General features: G+C 46.5%; 2 pseudogenes; both read right to left on the reverse strand.

Annotated features, from left to right (window-relative positions):
- Positions 1 to 6,190: 6,190 nt before the first annotated feature.
- On the reverse strand, positions 6,191 to 7,472 carry LOC112309398 (medium-chain specific acyl-CoA dehydrogenase, mitochondrial pseudogene; annotated as a pseudogene).
- A 945-nt stretch (positions 7,473 to 8,417) lies between these two features.
- Positions 8,418 to 16,590, reverse strand: LOC139440747 (cytochrome P450 2D4-like; annotated as a pseudogene).
- Positions 16,591 to 18,647: the final 2,057 nt, after the last annotated feature.

The raw sequence follows: 18,647 nt of genomic DNA on the forward strand, positions 1-18,647 counted from the left end.
TTGGATCTTTATGGGCGCTTTATTCAGATAACCTGCAATCTGAGAAGACCGCGGGTTATGTACCCATACTGTCTTACATTTCCTTTCAAGCCAGCCTTTTTATAAGGAGGAAAAGTGTAGTTAAGGGATTGGGAATTCAGGAAAGAGGCTAATCAGATAAAAGCTGCAGTGTGGCAATTTCCCTAACATCCTTTCACCTGCTTGTCACAGGTGGGCACAGGTAACCAGGTTCTTGGTGATCGCGGGCAAAGAATTGAACCGAACACACAGAGTTTGTAGCAGAAAGAGAGAGAGCAGATTTATTAAGTGATAGTACACTCCACAGAACATGGGAGCAGGCCCACTCCAAGCAGAGATTGACCTCAGGGGCTGTATTCTTCTTATAGGGCGGATCCTTCCTGGCTAGTTTCGGTGGGCTTTTATTGCGCATGTGCAAGTAGTTGCATTACTTTAAAGCAACTGTGTATGTGGTCTCCCACGATTTTCCGTGATTGGCCACTGGGGAAGGGGGTTGCACAATGTTAATTTATTATAATGTTGTTATAACGAAGTAGGGGTCATGTAGCATCTTCTGCGCAGGTGCATTCACGAGTCACCATGATTCAGCGTTTTTCCAGAAAGCAGGAACAATCAGTCTTAGAACAGGGTCTCTGTCCTGTATCGAAGTCCTTTATCTTAGTCCTGGGGCACCTCCGGAGTTTCCTCCTTCCTGACTCTCTCCTGCCTCAGGTTGACTGGTGATTTTCTATTTAGGTCCTATGTCCTGTGTCCAAGGCGATTTTATTTATTTGTGTTTCAGGGATCTCTCCCTGGAACAGAATGGCTCAGATACCACCTTGATTGCTCACGGTCTCTTCTGGAGCACAAAGGTCAATTGCTTGTGTTCTCCCAGGGTCAGGGTGGGCTGTACCTTCAGTTCTGAAACAGTGGCTTTTTACATGCATTAACTACTAAGCTTATTAACTATTAGCTAAAACTAAAATTTTCTAATTCTCGAGTTCCCCCATCAACACCCCAGAGATCCTACTCTATTGGGAGAGAAAAAAATCAAGTAAATAAACAGGCAATTGCAGCGCATTGGGGGAAGTGCTGTGATCAGAGAAGCAAAAGGCTCTGTGGGAGTTCATGGGGGGAAGTGGCACAGTGGAGAGATGAGGGGTGGGAGGCAGGGTGAAGACTTCCCAGAGAAACTGAAGGGAAGGGCCAAAGTGTTCTAGGTAGGGGGAATAGCATTTGTGATGTCTTCCGGGGCATGACTGATTTGAGAAACTAAAATAAATTCACTTATGTCATAGATGTCCAGTCTGGAATTTTGATTTTACTCTCTTTGCAAGCTAATCAGGTTGGATGTTGGCAGAAACCAGGAGACTCTAGAGCCAGAGGCAAAAGATTATTGGAGGAACACTAATCCCATCATGAGGGCCCCAATTATCTTCCTCCTCTACATCCAACTATCTGCCAAAGATCCCATCTCCAAATAGTATCACATTGGGGACTAGGGACCAATGTGATACTATTGGAGACTAGGTATCCCAATAGTATAAAACTTTACAAATTTTCTTATTTGTAAGTTTTAGGGAGACACAATTCAGTCCATGACACCTCGGAAGAAAAAGATAGTGTTGCCACACAGGACAAAGGCATGCTTACTTCCTATTCTAAAAGATTCCAGTTCCCTGAACTCAGCATTCCTCTCCTACAATGCGACCCACCGAGTATGCAGGTGTCAGTCAGCCCTCTTGGAGTTCCCCCATGGGAACTGGAACTCAGGGAGCCGGCACAAAAGTGCTGACACTCGGGACAATGCTATTTCTGTGAGCAATAAATTGTCCTTCATGTGTGACCCCCAAATTCTTGTGTTTTCTACCAGCATCCGTACAACTATGTCAGGCTAACTTGTTAGCTCTCCAATCAGGTAAAATAGCAGAGCTCTCACAGCTCTCAATTGGGACCTGTTGTCAACATACGAAACATTCAAAACCTGAAGAAAATTTGTATGAGTTTGTTTGAGCCAAACTGATGACAGTTGCTGGGAGCAAGATTAAAAAATGCTCCAGAGAATGATAGTTTTACAGTTTCTTTTTCAGAAAAAATTATTTATTTTTTAATAATTTTTAAAGATTTTATTTATTTTTAGAAAGAGGGGAAGGGAGGGAGAAAGAGAGGGAAAGAAACATCAGCTGTTTCTCGCACACCGCCCAACTGGGGACCTGGCCCACAACCTAGGCATGGGCCCTGACCGGGAGTCAAACCTGGCAAATGTCAGTTCCCAGGTTGGTACTTGATCCACTGAGCCACACCAGCCAGGGCTACCGTTTCTTTTTTGGATTTGTAGTTAAGGAAGAGTACTTGAAGGTGGGAGAAAGTGAGCTGGGGACTGGATTATGAGATGGTTAACAACTGTCTGTGCTCCTTGACCACAGGTGGCAAACACAAGGCCGGTGGGCTGAATTCGGCCCCCCACCTTGTTTTATCTGGCGGCATCACTGAGCTCTTGCTTAATTGTTAAGGAGTAGTTACATTTATATAGTCCTAAAATTACATTCGGCCCTTTGAAGGCAACATGAGGCCGATGTGGCCCCCCATGAAAATGAGTTTGACACCCCTGTCAAAAGGATTTTCTGGCATTTCAAAGGTGTGTTAACCTAGATACATAAGAAGAATGGACAGGGCTTGCTTAAGGCAAAGATAAACCTTTCACTAAGGAAGTCATAGGCCTGGGGCAAGACTACCCACCATGACCTGCCTAGGTAGGAATTTATGGTCAGATCACCCACTGAGATACTTTCTGTAGAGCCCCTTTTTTGTTCACACTGAATTTTCCATTTCAGAGAGAGAGAGAGCGCTGCTGTGTGTGCTGACGTGGCTGATGGCTGAAGAGGAATGAAGCTGGAAATTACTAAAAATGAGGAAGCTTGGAAACTGAGAGTCCAGGATGTTGGCTGGGCTGTTTCCATTAACTTGGGGTCACTAGAATGACAGCAGGACTTGGAGCGGAATCCTGAGCCATTGGTGAAAGAGAGGCCACGAACTGATGATTGACAGTGCTGAAGAAGAGCTAAAGACACAGGGCAGAGTGTCAGCAGAGGAGAAATTCACGCTCAAGGGGAGCTGTGGACCCGTGATCTGGAAGAATCACTAGGGCGTGAAGAGGATGTGGCCCACCTCCTGAACGCCAGGGATCCGAGGTTGGGATGTGCTGGATGTTCTCTGCCTGTCCCTCCAGATCGTCCTTCTACTCTGTTCCAGGCCTCTGAAGACTGACCTTTATAGACCACGTCAATGCACTCGTGCCCTCTGGCTTTCAGCTGGGCTCAGCCACTTGCAGGCACCAACAGGAGACTGGAGCAAGGGAGGACAAGAGCCCTTATTCCACCCACTCCCTTCCTTTTTGATCTACATGGGTTGGTTCCTGCATTCGGTTACTAAGCTCTCCTCGTTGCTCAGTTTGAGTGAGGGTGCTATTTCTGGCCAGAGCCTGAACTGACACAGGAAGAGCAAGCAGTTTCCATTCAAAGGCTGTAGGAGAAGCAGAGTCGTGGGAGGACAACCAGGGGTCAGATTGGGTGGGAGGGATCTGGGAGTATGATGACAATGGTCCAGGCACAGGAGTGTTCATTATTATCATCCGCCACTTATTGTGCACTTAGTGAGTACCAGGTGCTGTGCTCAGCATTTTACACGCATTATCATATTTAATTAAACCTTAATATAAACCAAATGAGTTAGCATTATTACTCCCACTTTGCAAATAAAACAGCTTTACTGGTATTCTGACACTTTGAGTCTTGTGGGAGAGGAAGAAGTTTTACTCTGCTCTTCTAGGTTCTTCGGGCAGCTTATTAAAGAAGAGAGGGATGACCAGAGAAAAATAACCAAATTTAATTATGTGGGTATGTGTGGGAGCCCCACGTGGAGGACTCAGAGACCCCGTGTACATGAGAGGGTAGAGGCAAAGCTAAAACAAGGTGCATAGGACATTCTGAGAGCAGGGTCGGGGGAGGGGCCTCGGGGCCTCAGAGGGGAGGAAGGTCACCCACAGGATGGCGAGAAGAGCAGTTGTCCAGTAATTGGATGTTTTCCCTGCCCTACAGCTAGATCATAAAAAGTTATTTCTGGTAATGTCTCTCATTATGAGCAAAGCCAAATTTATATTCTTTGTGGGAGGGGTAAAAGTTTCCTGTGAGCCTGCAGGGTCTTGATTGCCTTCAGCTCAAAATAACCCACATGCCAAAAGTAGCATGTCTGGGGAAGGCCTATTCTGAACCCCTTTCCCACTCAGTCCTAGAAATTCAGATAATAATTTCTGTCCTGTCACTTTAATGACTTCATATGTGTCAGGTACCCAGCTGCATGTGGCTGGCTGCCAGCACATAGTAGGTATCATCATATCATTATGTGATAATAACAAGAAACTAAGGTGGAAGCCAAAACTCAGAGGGTAGGGCTCCTGTCATCATCATTTTTGTTTTAGGGCCATAAGTAAAGCTGCAAATTGCTTATGTGTGCATTTGGGAGAAAGAAATGCCCACCAACATGTACTGGACACTTATGTGCCAGGCTCTGTGCTGAGCATTGTCACTTAGGACAGTCCTAAGGGACAACTACTATTATCACCCCATTTGACTGATGAGAAAACCAAGACACACAGAGGTAGTTATTGATAGCAAAACTGGAATTTTAACCAAGGTCAAAGTTCAAATGAGGGAAAGCTTCCTGGAGAAGCCGGCCTTTGAATGGAGTAATACGGAGTGGGACAGGCAGGACCAAAAACAGGAGGCTAGATGGTGGTAGCGGCGGGTGTCAGAGGTGCTGCAAGCTCCAGATAGAGGTCCCAATGCATGTTTTGCAACACCATCAAGAAATTAACTAATCCCACCTGAAGGTAGTGTCAGATTCTACAGATTAAGGGATAAGCCCCACAAGACCGCTCCCACAAGTTCAAGTCATCACGTGTGCTTCTAACCAACAGGCTACAGATCAGAGGTTCTCAATATCCCCTTCTTGGTTTGATTAATTTGCTAGAGCAGTTCACAGAACTCAGAGACATATATACTTACATTTACCAACTTATTGTAAAAGGTATTATAAAGGATACAGATGATTAGCCATATAAAGGGGTCCGTAGTACAAGATCCAGAAGGTCCCCAGCACAGGAGCTCCTGTCCCCATGGAACTGGGTGGCACCACCCTCCCCGCATGTGGATTTGTTCACCAACCCAAAAGCTCAGCAAATCATTTGTTCAGGAGTTTTTACAGAACTTGATCTGCAGTCATTCCCCACACCTTCCTGTGTGGGGCTGAAAGTTCCAACCTTCTGATTGGATCACCTGCCCCATTGTGAGGTTACCTGAGGGTTCCATCCTAAATGATCTCATCATCAAAAAGGGCTTCTTATGACTAACAAAAGGCACTCCTATCACTTGGGAAATTCCAGGGGTTTGAGGAGCTTTGTGCCAGAAACAGGGACAAAGGCCAAATATGTTTCTTAATACACCACAAGGGCTCTAGCAGAAAGAGAACTGGCAGAGGGCTGGGAGTAAGGCAAGAGGCGGTTGAATTAGGGCCTGCTTTGTTTTCTCCACCTTAGAGCCTGCCTGGGCCACAAACTGCTGTCAGCCTTGGTTGGGGATCTCCAGGCAAGAGAGCCCCAGGTTTTCTGCTGCTTTCTGGGACCCCACCTGTCTAGTGGGTCCCAGTCTGGACACCCCCAGCCCTGGGTGTGGTTTCACACAGAAAATGAGGAAATCTGTGAGAAAGCTTGAAGATTTCAAAACGCCTAGAGGAACTTGTATATTTGCTTGCAAACAGGCCAGAGGCTAACTAATTACATCAGGTTTCCTTATTTCTGGCTGGACTCCTCTACCAGCTCAGTGTAGCAGTGAGGACTGGTACCCTACTAACTGGAAACACTGGTTTATTCTTATGCACATCTTTAAATAACTCAGAAGGTAAAGGTAAGACATTCCTTTTTTAGAGTCAGATTTATTGAGGTATGATTTATATAGAATATTCACCTTCTAAGTGTGCAAGTAAGTGATTTTTTGACAAACACATACAACTATGTAGCCATCACCACAATCAAGATGCAGAAAATTTTCATCACCCCAGAAAGTTCCCTTGCACTGTTTATAATCTTAAAGCCCTTTCTCTCTTCTGTAGCTTAATTAGTGGGTTATGTTTTATTTACTCAACAATTAGTCATGTTTCTACAGCAGTCTTGTTCATTTTTGTACCTACCAATGTGTTCATGAGCTATAATGAGCCTTTGAATTTGTGCTGTAGTTTCATAAATCTGATAGATCTTGGCATCTCTCATTAGCTTTTCTGCAGGGCATTCCGTGTTAAATCTGTTGCCTCCAAAACTCTGCACAGCATCAGTAGCCAACTGATTTGCAGTATCTCCCGCAAGTGCCTTTGCATTAGATGCATAATAGGTATTTCAGCGACCAGAATCCACCTCCCAAACTGCTCTCTGGTAATTTAATCTAGCTAGTTCAACTTTCATTGCCATTTCATCCAGCAAAAATGATGTTCCTTGGTGCTCTACAAGCATCTTTCCAAAATCTTCCCCTCCAGTGCATACTTGGTAGCTTCACCCAAAGCAATCTGTGCTAGTTGCACAGCTGCGACTGCAGGTCTGGTATTATCCAAAGCTCCCATTGCAATTTTGAAACCAGCTCTCTCACCAATTAAAACGTTTCCTTTAGGCACATTCATATCTTCAAAGACAAGTCCTCTTGTATCTGAACACTGCTGGTGCATAGTTAATTCCTTTCTTCTAATCTGTATTTCTGGGGTGTCTGCTTCTACTAAATCCAGTAAAGGCTTTACTAGCAGCCTTTAGGCTTAGGATCCAGATCAGAACGAGCCAATAAAAAAACACCAATTGGCTTTTTCTCCATTGGTTGTCCACATCTCCTGATGTTAATAACATACTCAGTTCCTTTCTCTCCTGCCTTGGTGTGTGTACTGGCTACATCAGAGCCTGCTTCAGGTTCCGTTACACATAGACACATATCACTGGCTCTTCAGCCATCCTCCCCAAATACTTCTGTTATTGTTGATCATTCCCAGCAATAATAACAGGCATTTGCCCCAAAGAATTAGCTTCAATAGAGTCTGAACTCCTGTACATCCATAAGCCAATTCTTCAGTAATTAAACAGGCATCAGAAGTTCTGAGTCCAAGGCCTGCATAAATTTCTGGAATTTGTGTATTCATTAAACCAAGTGCCCAGGCACTTTTAATAGGGGGACAGGGTTCTCCCCAGTTTGTTCATATTCTGCAGCAACCGGGATTATTTCCTTCCTGGCAAATTAACAAGCAGTAGCTTGAAATTACTTCTGTTGTTCAGTGATCTCAAAACTAAATCCCAATCCGCGTTCACGTTGTAGGGGCAGCTTTTGTATGTTGTGATCTCTAGTCAAAACGAGAAAGACCCCGCAGTTTCGCCTAAACAACGCTGCCATGTTGAGCGGTCCAGCTATTCGGTCCGTCACCCACCGAGTAGAGCTAAGTCTCTTACCAGGCTCTGCGCAGAAGAGACAGGGGACCGGGCTGGCCCCGCCCACCAATATAGACGTGGGCAGGGCCGGAGAGGAGGCGGAGTAGCCAAAGATCTTTAATTGGGTTACTTTACATTCCCATCAACAGCGTAGAAGTCCACGTAGAAGTAGAAGTCTACTTGGAATTGTCAGTTTTGTTTTTAGCAATTCTAATTTGTATTGGCATCTTATGTTGATTTTAATTGTATTCCCTTAATACAAGTTACTCTTTTAATAAAAAACTTGTCTGGAGACACAATGTTTCAAAACTTGGGGATCCTTGGGGGGATCTGAGGTAAAGTGAGTACTTGGTAGAGAACTTGTTGAACGAAAATAGTTGAGCCGGCTGCTGGCTTTGCCTGATACATAGGGGAGGAGGTATTTTCTGGTCCTAGGTCTGCAGGGACCTGCACTTCTTCCTTTTGGTCGGTAGAGGGCAGGAGAGGACAGAAAATAAGCTGCCCACTTTTTGGCTTATCAGGCGCCAGCATCAATCATGTTTGGATGCATTGTTATGTTTACAGTTTTGCTTGAATGACTTTCTCACTGAACCTATGTAGCTGCTATCTTGTGAGGCTTAACTCCCCATATTAATCTTGTGCAATGATTCAATGCCAAACCTTAACTAACTTTGTAAAATCCTTCCCTGCCAGAGCATAACCAACCTAACCGAACTACCACTGAAACTGAATCACTTTTGTAGAATGCTTAATAAGTCTACTCTTTAATGTCACTCCGAAGAGCTTGTGTTAGAGGAAACTATGAGCAGCTGAGCGAGGTGGACTCCTGCTCCTTATCTTCTCCAAATTTGCAGGAGCCAGGAGACACAAGGACAGATTGAGGAGGATAGGTCTCCAGATGCCCAGCTAGCTATAGGCCCCTCTCCCTAGGGCCTGGGATAGGGCAGCTCAGGAGAAGTATTGCACAGATCTTCTGGGGCTGGGGCTGCAGAGTGCCCCCAAAGATGTATTCCAGTCTAAGCCCCAGGCTCCCCTCTGGCAGTGGGAACCAAAATGTCCTGAGCAGGGTGGCAAACATCAGGAAGAGCTCCATTCAAGCCAGCCGACCCCCTGGGCACACCCAATGCCCTGGAAGCAGAGGGAAAGGTCAGAGGGCAGCTGTCCCTATCCCACAACACCTCCTACCCACCACCCATGACCCAGTGCTGTGCCCAGTACCTGCAGAGAATGGCAGGAAGGCCTCATTGACCATGAAGTCTCCATCCTTGTCCAGGAAGTGACTGAGGTTGGACTTTTGGGGGCTCTCCCAAAACTCAGGGTCATTGAGCACAGAGGCCAGGTTAGGCAAGATGGTGGCACCCTGCGGAGAGGAGCTGGTGTGGCTCAGGGCCCAGCCCTGACACTGGGCTGCAAGTGAGCTTGGAGAACACCCCATGTGCTGGTGAGAGCTGCCCAGGGGCCAGGGGCCTCAGAAAAACTAGGCAGGCACACCCTTTCCGGGTTCCCCCCTCCAGGCTCACATCAGCGAAGTGGCTGAACTTAAACTGTCCTGGCTAAGGGCCACCCACCCCATAAAAATGTCCAACCCGGGCCAGAGATGGCCACTGCCTCCTAAGGAGAAGGCCAGAAGCTGTCAGCAGGGCTGGAGGGAACCAAATTCTGCACAGGACAGCAAACACTGTGTGTGTGTGTGTGAGAGAGAGAGAGAGAGGGAGAGAGAGAGAGAGAGAGATGAAATGGCAGACAGACAAAGAGAAGGAAAGACTGAGTAGTGAAAAGGAGAAGAGACAGAAAGCTTTGCTCTAGGATTGGGGAGAGTAGAGATGAACCCTAAGCCTAGCCCTCACTTTATCTCAGAGGAGAAGGGAGTGATTGGAAAGAGAGTCCAACTGATCAGATGGGAGCAGAAAAGAGCAAAAGGCTCCTCTGTTGGTGATTCTGCTCCTTACCACGTGGGCCCTGGGTGCCCAGGAGGCCAGAGTAGAGCCAGGAAGGGGTTGGTTATGGACCCTGGACCTGGGACACTCGGCTCCAGGGGTTCTGAGGAAGGCTCGTTTAACAAATGCCAGAGAAGTAAATTGTCCACCCCTGCAGGGACCAGGGGACTAGCTACAGGATTCTTGGTTTTAACAAAGCTATCATGAAATTAAAAACAAAACTAAGAAAATTCAGCAGAGTTTGAAACCTGTACACCAAAACAGAAGCCAATAAAAAATGCAGAAACTCAAACAATGTAAATATTTTCAGAAGACACTTTCTTTTTTATTTCTTTTATTTTTTCGTCGAAGTACTGAAGCTTAAGAAACGGGCTGGCCCCAGGCATCCAGCCACCAGAACTCAGACCTGGTGTCTCCATGATTTTAAACAGAGGGTTCAGGAGGCACATGTTCTTGCTGCTGCTTTCCGAGCTGTACGTTTCCTAACTATAGTCCTGGGAATTTCCCCCATTTCCCCACCCCCCCGGGACGAAGTGACCCCTGTATTACAGCAGTTCTTATTAATCACCCGCAGATGCAGAGGCTCCTGGCAAAATGCTCTTTTCCATCCAGAATTATTTATATCATGTTCTGGGTGATGTTCTGGACTTCTTGCGAAGTGAATGACTGAACTTAATTCTTGGAACAGGCTCAGGGTATAACCAATCCCATACACTAAAAGGGCAACCTTCCCTCCCCCAAATCACAGAGCCACTTGCCTGCTGGGTACCCGCTGGGAACTCTCTGCCGGCTTCTTCCCAGTTAACGGCAGCTTGAAGTTCGTAATCAAACAATGTCTGAGGAGAGAAGGCTTGAAATGCCACCACGGTATTAGGAACCATTGCTGTCGTCATTACCACTCGATGGGACGGCTCGGAACGGTTTAGGAATATCTGTAACACCTAATGACCTGCTGTCGAGCCCCGCTTCTGCTTTCAGGGCCATCTCTCACCCAGGTTGGAAAAGCTCCATATTGATTCCAGGCTGTTCATAGTCTCCTGGAGCTCTTATCACAGAACAACTCGTAAAATCAGATTGGCAGGAATGAAGTCTTAAAGAGGAAATTTCTAATCCCAAATGACATTGAACTGAGCTGAACCCTGGTTCCCTCCTTTTCAACTTGACCTAATTTGGCACAGCTTTTAGAATCAGCCTCCAGAGCATCCTGCCAGGCCCATAGCAAGATGAACTGATGACATAGTCCTGTCCTCAGCGTCTGGGAGACGTTCGTCAAACCTATAGACTTGCTGGCCAATTACTGCCAAGGGCAGTTCAGTTCAGCCAGTCTGACAGAACACGGACAATGCAACACATCTCCGCCTTACCCACTGGTTCATTTACTCACGCAGAGAGGTATTTCTGGGGCAGTACAAACGGCAGGGAGTGTGGTGGAAAGAGCTAAAGCTTGGCATCAGAGGCACATGAATTTGAAACTCAGTTAAGTCACTTACTGTGTGTTTGGGGGCAGTTACTTGAGCTCTCTAAGATGAAGTTTCCCTGTCTAGAAAAAAAGAGTCACAATAACATCTAAAGAATAGGGTTGTTATAAAGAACAGATGTGTGGAGGCAGGAATCTCAAGTCTGATGAAATTAATAATAACTTAATGATCACAACCTGGCAGGGCACTTGAAGTCTGCCCTGAGCCATGGTTCTAAGAGTTAAGTGAAGACAGTCATGATGGAGAAGACTGGACCCCTACCTTCTTCCCCTATCGTTTTCACAGTGTACTCCACGGTACCATCGAGGCTTCTGCCACAGACAGGCTGGAGCGTCAGCGCTGAGCCAAAGCTTCTTTCTGAGAAAAGTCTTGGGGTTCTGGACACCACCTCCACACACAGAATAGTCCTGTACCAGCACACCAAGATGACTGTTTCATTTTCATTGAAGTGTCAACATTGGTGCTACATTACTTTAAAATACCCCCCAATAATTTTCAACTCCTGCCACTCACTCCCTATGAAGCCCCCTCCTCTTGAGGTTAGGCTGGAGCTACTGACTCACTTCTAACAAAAAGAATATGGCAAAAGTGACGGGCTATCACGTCTGAGATTAGGTTACCCAAAGACTGTAGCTTCGGTCTTGGGTGTTCTCTCACTTGCTCTGTCTAATGCGGGCGAGCTGCTATGTTTTGAGCAGCTGTATGTAGAGGCTCAAATGTCAAGGTGCTGGGAGTGGCCCTCAGCCAGCAGCTCTGGAGCAAGCGAATCCTGAAGATAGCTATGCAACTGAGCTTCAGGTGGAACCTCCCCAGGGGCACCTTCAGATCCACTGCGGCCCCAGCCAGCAACCTGATTCAGAGGCATCCAGCTAATCTGCACAAAGATCCCTGACCCTCTGAAACAGTGAGATAAAAAATGCTGTTGTCTTAAGTTGCTAAGTTTTGGGGTAATTTGTTACATGGTAAGATAGATACAGAACTAATTCATTCAATCAACATCTTTTATCTCGAATCTGGATGGCTCAGTCAGTTATTACGAAACCCAACTGATGTGCTGGGTGCAAAATCCTTCGCACCCAGTAAGCCTGGGCAAAGAGAGGGAATTATTATGTTCCCATCCAGCTCACATCAGAAATCAGCATGGAAACCTGTCTCGAGCTAGGTCACAGAGAGCTACAAACCTCAACTATATTTTTTGACTTCCTGTAGAATGTATTCAACTGCATGTTAAACTTTTATCTCTTAAAAGGCCTTGAGATAAGAAGTTACCATTTTGAAGAATATTTTTACATCTTTTAAAAACTCCTACTTTAGCCCTGGCTGGTGTAGCTCAGTGGATTGAGCACCAGATGCGAACCAAAGAGTTACTGGTTTGATTCCCAATCAGGGCACATGCCTGGGTTGCGGGCCAGGTTCCCCAATAGGGGATGTGCAAAAGGCAACCACACATTGATATTTCACTCCCTCTCTTTCTCCTTCTTTTTCCCTCTCTCTAAAAATAAATAAATAAAATTTTAAACAAACAAAAACTCCTACTTAAGCCACCATCCAATGCATTGCCCACCTTGATCCACCGAAAGGATAGTACGAATGATGATCTTTATAATAGTTTCTTAGAGGAGGATGGCCAAAGCTTTCCTGATACAGGCTGGTTTCCTTTCATTATGCGATGACAGAATCAACTGGGATTTCCTTTTTTGCCTTGACTCCAAAGAGGCTCAGGCTCAAGTGTTATGTACATGTACAGTAGCTGTTCTTGACCTAATATCTTGATATACCTCTCTTCCTCTTCCTCTCCTTATTTGATACTTGGTTTCCTAACCTGGTTATAAAATGAAAGAAATAAGGCAGGTATTTCTACTAGAATTACTTTTAAGGAAATAATACAAAATACAGATCAAGCCTAAGGCACATAAATTGCAAATAACCTAAACATTCACAAATAAAGGTTAAGAATTACCACATCCATTAGGTGAAACATTCTGCATCATTAAGAGTGATGTAAATAGTTTTTTTCAAAATGTGGTCCCTGGACCCAAAGCATCGGCACCACCTGGGAACCTGTTGGGCAAATTCTCAGGCCCCACCCCAGACACTATGGGGTGGCTTCCGGCAATGACTATTTCAGCATGCCCTGAGGGTGATTCCCATGTACCTGGAAGTTGGAACCACTCATGTAGAAGAATCTGAATAATACATTAAGTGGAATGAAATATTCAGAATTATATATTCAGCACAATCATAACTATATAAAAATATATGTAGACAAAAAAGATTGGAAAGAGGTGCATTAAAATGTCTGCAGGAGTTACATCTAAACAATAAGGAACTTTAAAAATTATCCCTCATTGAGTACATTCTTTTAAGTATTTTATTTTATTTTATTTTATTGTTGATTTTAGAGAGAGGGGAAGGAAGGAGAAAGAGAGGGTGAGAAATATGTGTGAGAGAGAAACATCCATCTGTACATGCCCCAGGGGACTGGACCTGCAGCCCAGGCATGTGCCTTGGCTGGGAATTGAACCTATGCCTTTTGGTTCATGGGACAATGCCCAACCAACTGGGCAACACAGGTCAGGGCGAGTATATTCTTTTATAATCATAACCCTCCACTGCGAGTGTCATTGATAGGGATGGATAAGTGGATGGATGGCTAGATGATTGATTGGGAGCCCACCGACAGGCAGGCAGAAGCTGTAGCAGGTGGCTGAGCTGGGCAGGAAGGCCAGTGAACGGCGCTTTCTACAGGCAGTGGATTGGGCATGGAGCCACCTACCTCGGGCACTGGGAGGCCGAGCACATGGGCGGAGGTCACGCAGTGGAGCAGGGCACCCACCACCATGACGCTGCTGAAGTGTTGTACCTCGTGAAGGACCACCTGGGTGTAGGGCAGTCACTCATGGCCCTCAGAGCAGAGGCCCTGTACAGTGCCCAGCACTGCATCCAGCTCCTGCTGCACTCTCTCTGTGGGAGGCTTGGTGTGAGCCCAGGGAGGGCGCTGCAGCCCAGCCTCCCCACCATGACCCACTGTCCTGACCCACTCAAGGCCCCCACATCAACCCACTCCATTCAGCCACCACAGTCCCATAGCAGCAGGTCCTCTCTGAGTCAGAGCTTGTGAATAAGCTTTTTGAGGGTTTGCTCCTCCAGGGGGCACTGGAGGGAAGGGGAAAGACCCAGATTTGAGTGTCCACTGTTGGCCAGGTGCTCTGTACACAGAGAGTCCTATGGGGCAGGAACTGTTGTCTCCACCTCACAGATGGGACAGCGGAGGCTCTGATAGAATTATGTCTTTTTTTAAAAAATCCTCACCCAAGGGCATTTTTTCATTGCTTTTAGAGAGAGAGGCAGGGAGAGAGGGCAACATTAATGTGAGAGAGAAGCATCTGTTGGTTGCTTCCCATATGCACTGGGCCACGGATCATATGCACCCAGACCAGGGATCAAACCTGCAGCCTAGGTATGTGTCCTGACCGGGAATAGAGTCTGCAACCTTTTGGTTATGGGATGGCGCTCCAACTAACTGAGCCATACCCGCCAGGGCTCAGAATTATGTCTTTATTATACTCAGTATATTCCTCTTATGCAAGCAAGATTTATGGCAGCTTTTACTTAAAATACTAAACATATTCAAAACAGTGGAAAGGAAAGACCCAAACTCTTAAGAAGGATAAGGGAAATAATTGGAGGTAAACGTGTTTATCCGAGCTTCCTGTCAGTCAGAATTAGCAGGGAGGAATGATGTGCTCCAGAATCCTCATTCATTGGTGGATCACTTTCCTGCACTACATTCTGAGAAGGAAACTTGTATGGACTATTAGCTAGTAGACCATGTTGCCAACAGAGACTTTCTGGAAGATGTACCAGCAGCTTTCCTCATGCACCTGTTTCTGAGGGGGACCCCAGTACTGGGCAAGGACAAATATTGAAACCAAAGGAGTAGCAGTCTTTGTGTGAGTACAACACAGAGCGACTGGGATGGGTGATTGTGGGCAGGACCCTATCAGATCTAGGAATGGGCGGATGGCACGTACCTCTCAAAGTATCACTTCTCTTAGCCAACCATTGGTTTTCTTATCTATATATGAGTTTCAGTGGTTATACCCCATGGCATGTGGCCAGTCTTGACCAGCTGCCGGGCTTCCAAAGGAAATGTACAGGAGGTTGCTTCGGGCAAACCCCTTCCATTGCTTTCTTCAAGGCTCCGTCCATGTGTCTGTGAAGGCTGGTTGGCACCGGGCCTGTCCTGGGTGATGGCGCTCTCCTTCAGGAGGTGGCTGTGCCATGGACGTGGGAGACCCGTTCCTAACTCTGACAGCTCTCACTTGGGCAGCACCTGACTTAGTCTGCCTAAGTCCACCTGAGAAGGTAGGTGGGAGCTTGCCTGAGCCCAGGAAGAATGCTGAGCTCAAGCCTGAGGGAGAAGATTCCAGGAAAAGAGGTACCCTCCTCCACTCCACCTCCACCCAAACACATACCATCTCCCTAATGGGAGCTGGAAGGAATGGGCATAGTGCTGGAGCTATTGCTTCTCATGAGGTTATCAGGATCCAGGTTTTTCAGGACATATTCATCAATCCACATTAGTCACAGAAATGTGGCCAGGTAGCTCAGTTAGTTAGAGCATCGTCCTGATATGCCAAGGTTGTGGGTTCAATCCCCAGTGAAGGCACATACAGGAATCAACCAATGAATGCATAAATAAGTGGAGCAACAAGATCGGCATTTCTCGCTCCTCCTTTCCTCTCTCTAAAATCAATCAATAAAAAAGTCTACGGCCATCCCACCCTGAACGTGCCCCATCTCATCTAATAAATTTAAAAAATATAAAGAGCACTTTATTTTGCCCAGGGGTTTGGGAAGGGCTCAGCTGGTGGTCCCTGGCTGACCTAAGTGGCAGGAGCTGGGATGGCTGAGGCCCAAGGCTCCACTTCCAAAGTGACTTCTCCTGTGTCTGACGCTACTGCCTGGCCTCACTTTCTCTCCATATCCCATCCTCCAGGAACTCTCCATGCGGCTTGTGAACTCACGGTACAGTGGTCTCAGTCTATTTGCACTGCTTACATGGGGGCTGGCTTCTGAGAGGCAGAAGTGTGAGCCAGTAGGCCCCAGCAGGGCTTCGTGTAGAACTGGCACAGTGTCGCCATATTTTATTGGCCCAAGTAGTCCCAGAGCTCACCCAGATTCAAGTGGGTAGGGAAACAGACTCCACTTCTTGGCGGCAGGCTGTCAAGGTCACGCTGAAGGAAAGCACGCGGGCTGGGAGAGGCTGCTGCAGCCAGGTTTGGAACACACACTCCGCCACAACAGGGTACAGGCTGCTTTTGGCTCCTTCATTGCACTTTTCCGCATGCATTAGTTTTATAATCAGGAGAAAGTTACTAAAAGAATAGGGTGCACAGCAGTGCAGGCAACCATCTGTGCGAGGTAAGGTTTCAGCCAGCTGGGACTTTCTGTGCCCCCTCGGCTCATTTCCTTTCAACGCTAAGCCCTATTTCTGGGCGATCGACTGGAAAGAGGGTAGGAGAGGAGCTGTCACCTCACGAAGCTGTTCCCCGAATCCTGGGCATTCTTTTTCTGGCTTTCCTGAAGCGATGCCACATAAGAGTTTCTTCTCCACGATGCCACTTCTCTGTCTCTTTGAAGCGATTAAATTTCTTTTTGCCATGACCGAAAGAATGAAAGTCTACAACGCCGGGTTTTATTAGTATTCTTTGAGCGTCCATGCACAGGCACTACTCGAGTTAGCTGAGTAGTGTGACGCTTACTAAGCTCCTACCATATGTAAAGTGTAATACTGAAGCCAGAAATTATAAGGTCTACAAAATTGAGATGATTTGCTGCCTTCAAGAAGTTTAAATTCATGGGCAGAAATATAAGAAAATAATCAACTACATTAGGCAAAGTAAAAGCAAAAAAACCTTAAATGGATGTGTGAGCAAAGGGCTGTAGGAACCCAGAGGAATTTGGTTTGAAGAGAAAGGCTTGGTGGAGGAGACAGTATTTGAACTGAGTTTAACAAGATAAACATGGCTTTGTTTGACAAGATGACCGAGGGATTCCAGGCTGAGAAAATTGCAACCATTTAAAACTGAAAACACTGGACTGCTCTTAGGACTGCTGAGCAGAAAAGGAGGGGAGAGCCAGGTGATGGGTGCCCTGATGGCCAGGCTAAGGAATACGGGTCACGCTGTAAGCTACTGTCCATCCCCTGAAGATCTTAGCCATTAGTCTAGTCTGTCTTTTTAAAAATTCAATCTACTGGGGGTGACTCTGGTTCATAAAGCCATACAGCTTTCAAGTGGTCGGCTCAACAAAAACATCACATGCTCACCGCATCGTGTGCCCATCACCCAGTCTCTCTCCATCCCCATTTCTCCCTCTTTTGCCCACCTCCACCTACCCCCACCCGCCCTCCTCTGGCCATCACCCCACTGTTGTCTGTGTTTTATATATACACTTTTTTTTCTTAATCCCTTCACCTTCCCTCATCCAGCCCCCCAACCCTCCCCCCTCTCACGGTTGTCAGTCTGTTCTGTGTAACCACGCCTCTATGTTGTTACTTTGTTCATTAGATCCACACATAAGTGAGATCATATGGTATTTGTCTTTCTCTGACTGGTTTATTGCACTTAACATAATACTCTCCAGGTCCAGCCATGATGTAGCAAAATGTGAGTTCCTTCTTTTTTACAGCTGAGTAATATTCCATTGTGTAAATGTACCACAGCTTTTTAATTCACTCATCTACTTAGATTGTGAACTATTTCACCACCTTGCCCTTTTGGTTTGCATACTGTCAGTGGTAAACATTGTACAATGGTTCAGAGGACACCAAGGCAGGCAGACTAGTTACGAGGCTGTAATTACAATTTGAACAGAGGGCGGGAGAAGGGTGGTGATGCCTAGGACCTGGAAGGGACTGAATTCATTGAGAAAGGGCAGGAGAATTAACATAATTCAAAGTCTCTAGCCTTAAGACTAAGGAGGACAGTAGTACTACTAATTAAGACAAGGAGCACTCATTTCTGAGAGGCTGTTTGAGGCACCGGCGAGATGCCCAGTGGAGGCACTCAGCAGGCACTGGGGACTGGCGCCCCAGGGAGGCCAAGCCCACAGTGGAAGGTTTGTCGCTGTACAAGTGGCAGTGACAGAGTCCATGCACAGAGAGAAAAAGGAGTGGGCAGGGCTGGGAAAATGCCTCCTTTAATGGGCCGAGCAGGTTAAGAGAGGTGGGAGGAGACCAGAGAGACATGAGAACAGGACAGGATGGAAGTCACGGTGTAACAGAGGGCTTGAGCAGGACGACAACTCAGAGGCTCTTCCTGCTCACCATGCTACCCTTGGGGCAGGTAACTCCAGGGCACCACTGAAAGTGGTTGTTTGTATCAGTGCTGCCCGACAGCGCTGCCTGCGCCGATGGGAGTGTTCTGTATGGGAGTTCTCTGTATCCGTGCCGCCCAACAGGGCTGCCACAGGTCCTCCGAGGCTCCTGAGCTCTCAAAAAGTGGAACAAAAATTTTAATCTGAGAGACAAGTCACTGTGTTTTCAAGAGTCGTTTACAAAAAGGGCTGGGTGTAAGATGTGATTTTTGCTGATGGTCAGCGGAACCAGTACCGAACAGTTTAAAAGCTTTCTTGGGTGCATTCAATACTGTATTGAGAAACTCTAGAATGACCACCCTTTTGAATGGACACTTAATTCTCAACGAGTTGGGCTAAATG

The sequence above is a fragment of the Desmodus rotundus genome, chromosome 2, assembly GCF_022682495.2.
Source record: "Desmodus rotundus isolate HL8 chromosome 2, HLdesRot8A.1, whole genome shotgun sequence".
NCBI lineage: Eukaryota > Metazoa > Chordata > Mammalia > Chiroptera > Phyllostomidae > Desmodus > Desmodus rotundus.